This window comes from Triticum aestivum, chromosome 6A, assembly GCF_018294505.1.
Source record: "Triticum aestivum cultivar Chinese Spring chromosome 6A, IWGSC CS RefSeq v2.1, whole genome shotgun sequence".
Taxonomy (NCBI): Eukaryota; Viridiplantae; Streptophyta; class Magnoliopsida; order Poales; family Poaceae; genus Triticum; species Triticum aestivum.
Genome location: NC_057809.1, coordinates 77,784,308 through 77,791,057, shown reverse-complemented (window position 1 = coordinate 77,791,057; position 6,750 = coordinate 77,784,308).

The window sequence follows — 6,750 nt, the reverse complement described above, 5'->3', positions numbered from 1 at the left end:
ACGTGTGTCCAAGTAGACCAGCACACCGCTTTGGGTGCTGCCTTATCTTCTCTTTGGATTACTCCTGGCCACATCTTTTCCGATCAGCAGATGTAGCACAGGGCGTCTGTCCCCTCCCTTGCTTGACACATGTCCTTCTTGACCACGCACGTCTCTCTCTCTCAAATTTTGCAACATGCGCCTTGTTGCAGAAAATTAGGTGCATCCGAGATGTTGTTGCAATTTTTGCAACAAGGGTCTTGTTGCAGAAAAATAGGGAAGAAGAGGTTGTGCAGCATGGGTCTTGCTGCAGGAGATTAGAGAAGAAAAGGTTTTGCAACATGGGTATTGTTGCAGAAAATCAAAAATATAATTTTGCAACAAAGGCCTTGTTGCAAGAGGAACAACATTTAGCGACTATAGTTATGCACACGCGCAACCGTCATCAGCCGCGCAAGACCTACATCACTGGACGCGTGCCTATGCCATTTTTCTGCAACATCATCTGGGTTGCAGAAGTCATCCCGCAACAACGTCCATGTAACAAAAACATTAAGATTAGAAAAAAATTGCAACATAACCTCTGTTGCAGAAGTCTGTCCGCAAAGACACTCATGTTTCAAAAAGGTTAATGCTAAAAAGAATCTACAACAAAATCTCTGTTGCAAAAGTTTCCGCAACAAGAGATATGTGCAAACGGTTCCGCAACACTGCCTTTGTTGCAATTTTGAGGAAAGAGCCGGGCTGATGGATACGCCAGATCGAACGGCTGTGAAGATGGTGGATATTTGAAAATAATCCGCCGGCGGACGCGTAGCGTCGCCCCTAAAATTTAGCAACGAAATTAAAGCAAGGTTCGAATCGACTTCGGATTTCTTTGATAATAGATTTGGATTTCGGAATTTGTCTCTCAACGGCTCTCGACTTTGTAATAAATCAGCGACACTTATTTTGAGCGAAGTGAGTAGGTATGGATGCCCCATTCATGTATATCCTGAAAGTTTTTTCTTCTTTTTTTAAGGGTATATCATGAAGGGTCTGACAAATGTTAAGGTGAGACTTGATCGGGCAGTGGCTACGAATGAATGGCGCAACATGTTTGCTTTTGCTATAGTTGAACATATACCCTCGCCATGCTCCGATCATGTGGTTGTTTTCCTTAAGGGAGAGCCGGATCCGGGTCCCATGGGGGCGAGAAGCAGGAGGTAGGAGGTTTTCTGGGAGAGGGATTCTACGTTTCCAAAAGTGGTGGAGGAAGCATGGGCTGCTGTAGGCAATATTGAAAATCTAGCACAGCTAAGAGACGCCCTATCAAAAACTATGACTGCTTTAGGATCATGGAGTAAGAAGTTTGGAAATGTAACAAGGGAACTTGCGAAGTCCCGTTCCCAACTGGAACAGCTTATGCATATGAATGCGGACAGAGAAGAGATAAGAAGAGTAATGGATAAAATGAATGAACTATTATATCAAGAGGAGATGTTGTGGATGCAGAGATCGAGGATTTCCATGCTTAAAGAAGGTGATTGTAACACCAAATTTTTTCACAGCAAGGCTGTTTGGAGGGCGAGGAAGAATAAGATTCGGGACCTGACTGACAGTATAGGAACCGTTCACTCAGATTTTGCAGCTATGAGCAGGATAGCGAATGATTACTTCCATAAAATCTTTTCGGCCGATACTTCTTTGGATGCATCGGCTGTTACCAGGCTGTTTGAACAAGTGGTGTCACCGGCTGATAATGCACGACTGTGTGCTCCTTTCACGGATGAGGAGATATCAGATGCAATGTTTCAGATTGGGCCTTTGAAGGCTCCTGGCCCGGATGGATTTCCCGCGCGGTTTTTTCAACGTAACTGGGGTGTGGTAAAGGATAGTGTGGTTGCTGTTGTAAGGGACTTTTTTAGCACTGGATGCATGCCAGAGGGAGTGAATGCAACATCTATTGTGCTAATACCAAAAATATCCAACCCCACGAAAATGTCTGACTATAGACCCATCACTCTTTGTAATGTGACCTATAAGGTAATTTCCAAGTGCTTAGTGAATCGGCTGCGGCCTTTATTGGATGACATAATCTCTGTTGAACAAAGTGCTTTTATACCGGGCAGGATGATTACGGATAACGCTCTGGTTGCCTTCGAGTGCTTACACTATATTAAACAAGAAAAAGATCCTACAAAGAGTTTTTGTGCCTATAAGCTGGATTTGTCAAAAGCTTATGATTGGGTGGATTGGGGTTTCTTGAAGCAAGTGATGCAAAGGTTAGGGTTCTCTCAGCGATGGATTGACTGGATAATGGCTTGTGTCACACCGGTGAGGTATTCGGTAAAATTAAATGGAACTCTCCTGGATTCATTCGCACCGTCTCGAGGGCCACGGCAAGGAGACCCACTTTCCCCGTTCCTGTTTTTGTTTGTTGTAGATGGTCTGTCTGCTATTTTGAAGTCTAGGGTGCAGGCTGGCGATATTGTTCTAGTTAAAATATGCAGGAGAGCTCCGGGTATATCACATTTGTTGTTTGCAGATGACACGCTTTTGTTTTTTAAGGCTTCGAGGGATCAAGCGAAGCAAGTTAAGGCTTCACTGGATCTTTATAGTTCGGCTACGGGCCAAAGTCTAAACTATGACAAGTGCTCTATGTTCTTCGGCGAAGCTTGTCCGATCCAGGTCCAGGAGCAAGTCAGGGATGCTCTACAGGTTACAAGCTTTGTCTTTGAGGAGAAATACTTGGGGCTACCAACACCTGAGGGACGCATGTCCAAAGGGAAGTTTCAAAACCTTCAAACAAGCCTCACTAAAAGGCTAGTTCAGTGGGGGGATGGCTACCTAGCTCAGCCGGGTAGGGAGGTGCTCATAAAGTCAGTCGCCCAAGCTCTGCCCACATATATCATGGGTGTTTTTAAATTGCCGTTTTCAGTATGTGATGATCTCACTAGGATGGTGAGGAATTTCTATTGGGGCTCGGAGAAGGGGAAGAGGAAGGTACATTGGAAAAGCTGGGATCACCTCATGCAACCGAAAAATAAAGGTGGTGTTGGCTTTCGGGATTTTCGCCTATTTAACCAAGCCCTCCTTGCTCGGTAGGCTTGGAGACTTATTATGCGACCAGATAGCCTTTGTGCCCGTTTGCTCAAATCTAAATATTACCCTAATGGAAAGATCGAAGATACGGTGTTCACTGGGAACGCTTCGTCCTCATGGCAGGCTATCAGTCAGGGCTTGGATCTGTTGAAGAAAGGATTTATTTGGAGAGTTGGCAATGGAAGGAGTATCAGGGTATGGCGAGATAGTTGGATCCCATGTCCTTTCTCCTTTAAGCCTATCTCTAGGTAGGGATTGTGCCGCATCCGATACGTCTCGGACCTACTAAATGATAATGGGTCCTGGAAGATACAGACACTCAACCAGTATTTTGTCCAAGCAGATGTGGAGGAAATCTTAAAGATCCGAGCCTCCCCGAGGCGCGGAGAGGACGTGATCGCATGGGGGCCGGACAAGTCGGGTGTATTCTCGGTTAAAAGTGCATATCACTTAGCATTCGATGAGACACACAGAGCAAATGCCACATCTTCTAGCTCGGCGCCGTCGGGAGAGAGGAGCTGTTGGAAGTTCATATGGAATTGTGGAGCACCACCGTCTATTTTAAACTTTGCATGGAGAGTGGCAACTGATGGACTGCCAATGTGGAAGAATAAACATAAGATTGGGCTAGAAACTACTAGTGTGTGCCCAGTTTGTGGCCTTGAGACTGAGGACAATTTCCATCCGTTCTTAAGATGCCAATTCGGTCGAGATCTTTATATGGAAATGGTGAAAGTCTGGAAACTTCCTAATCTACAAACGATAGTCAACTGTGGGAAGGAATGGCTATTGCAGGTCTTAGGCCCTAGGTCTAAGTTGGAGAGATGTATGATGCTGATGATTTTTTGGAGAAGCTGGTTCGTACGTAATGAAGTGGTCCACCACAAACCAGGCCCGCCAATGGAAGTGTCTGTTAGATTCTTGCGGAGCTACTTGGAGTCACTGATGGCGATTAAACATGATAACGGTGCTGATCCTGTTAAAGGTAAAGCTTATATTAACATGGACACGGGAGGGCAGCCGGTTCAGCAAGTGACTAAGTCACCTGGTTGGATCAAACCCAGACAAGGTTGGACTAAACTGAATACTGATGGTGCGTTTGGTTCGAATGAAGATGCTGGTGCGGGTATGATATTGAGGGATGCTTCAGGGAAGATTATTTTCTCTGCTTGTAGAGCTTTATATTCTTGTAGGTATGCATTGGAGGCCGAGCTTTGTGCCTGTATGGAGGTCTTATCTTCTTCGATTCAACGCACAGAACAGCCGATCGAAATCGAGATGGATTCTTCGGTTGCGGTGTCCATGATCACATGTGGGAGCATGGATCATTCGCTATATTCTTCCTTAGTGAATGAGATTAGGTTTTTACTGAACCTACATCAAACTTGTATTACTCATGTCGCCCGTTCGCAGAATAAAGCGAGCGACAAGTTAGCTACTTTTGGTCGTATTAATAATAGGACTGTGACCTGGGTAGGGTCAGGCCCTCCAGAAGTGTTGGAGATTGTGGCTGAAGATTGTATTGATACTTTAATTGAGTAATACAAGTGTTGAGTTTGCAAAAAAAGACTATGTTATATCTTGATGTAAGATAATACCTCACATCTAGCTATGACATCATACCACATCAGCAGACTAGCCCACCAGGTTGTTGTCTTATTTGTTTGTTTCTTTTCCTTCTATTATTCCATGTCGTTCTATTACTTATTTGTTTATTTTCCTTTGATTTCTTAGCGCGGCAAAAAAAATGCACTAGGCTCCTGAGGAGCCGAACTCCGGACCGCATACTGCTTAGCGTGAACTCCTTCCAGTACAACACATCAATGTTGTTGATGTTTTAGAACTAGGAAACATTTAAGAACATAGTAGAGTGTCTGAGATTAGAAGATATTTTTGGAAAAAAACATTGAAAACTCTTTTGCAAGTTGTGAACAATTTTCAAATGCCGGATATTTATGAAAACACAAATAATTTTTAAGATTTCGAATAGTTTTTGTGACTAGGGCTCATCTAAGATGATGTCACCCCTAGTCAAGTACATGTAAAGCTTAAGAGTTACTTAGAGATGAGTAGCAATTGTGAACAATTTTTTAAAAAGGGAAATTGTTTCAAACATTTGAGTATTTTTGAAAAAATACAAACATTTTTTTAACCTGTGAGCATTTTTTTAAAGCATGAAATTAATTTTTTATTTTTGAACATTAAAAAAAGCCCAAACAATTTTTAGAAAAAGAAGAATTTTTAAATTCCAAACAATTTTCCAACAAAAAAAATAAGAAAATGAAAAATAAAATATCAATATCAATATTTAAAAAAAGTAAAAAGGAAAGGAAAGCTAGTGAAGAAAAGGCGAAAAAGGAATAAACAAGAAAAACCTGGAAGAAAAACAAAACAACAAAATGGATCCTAGGTACTTGGGCCGACCCATATGCAATTTGCTTGCTTCTCGCCTTGTGCCAAACAGTGGCATTTTGCCACAGTGAGTGACGTATAGGAGATTCAAGGGGCGAGCTTGCAACTGAGACAACAACAACATCTATGGGCCCACTTGTGAGTCGATGGTCTTGCAACGGGGTTGGAAAGAAGTACATACCAAGTTGCGAGTCGAGGGGGTGGGCTTGCACAGAGGAAGACAAAAACAGATATGGGACGAGTTGCAAGTCGAGGGATGGACTTGCAAGTTTCAAGTGGGACAACATTTACTACAGGTCTAGTTGCGGGTCAAGTGGGGACTTATAATTGATACAAGAACAAAAAAGTACATGCCTGATTGTGAGTCGATTGTGGAAATGCAGTTGGGTTGAAAACAACTACCGAACAAGTTGTGAGTCTTGAGGGTTTGGCTTGTAACCGACAAGAAGACAACACCTATGGGCCCAATTTCAAACCTGGTAGGGGGACTTGCAACTGGTTCAAGTTACGAGTGGAGGGTGGACTTGCAACTGGGTCAAAAACAGCTACGGGGCCGAGTTGCGAGTCGAGGGGTGGGCTCGCAATAGGGACAACAACAAACACCCTGTGGGCCGAGTTGCGAGTTGCGTGGATACTTGCAACTAGGACAAGAACAAATAGTATAGTCCTAATGTGACTCAAGGGGGGACTTGCAACTGGTACAAAATCAAAAAGTATGGGCCTAGTTTGCGAGTGGAGGGTGGATTTGCAACTAGGTTGGAAACAAATCCGAGGGCAAGATGTGGGTCAAGGGGTGGGCTCGCAGATGAGAAGACAACAACACCTTATGGGCCTAGTTGCAAGCCGAGGTAGGGACTTCCAACTAGGAGAAGAACAAAAGGTACTGAGCCAATTACGAATGGAGGGTGCCCTTGCAACTCGGTTGGCAACATTACTACAGGCCAAGTTGCGAGTCAAGGGGTGGGATTGTAGCCTAGACGACAACAACACCTATGTGCCTAGTTGCGAGTTGACAGTGGACTTGTAACTGAGTAGGAAACAACTATAGGCCAAGTTGTGAGTCGAGGGGTGGGCTTGCAACGGGAAGACAAGCTATGGGCCTAGTTGCGAGGCGATGGATGGACTGGAAAGTGGGACAAAGAGTTACTATGGGACTAGTTTCAAGCTAATTTGGGGCTTGCAACTGGTACAAGGACATGTACGGTCCTAGTTGCGAGTCAAGGGAGGACTTGAACCTGGTACAAAAACAAAAAGAAGAGCTTTGTGATGAGTTGA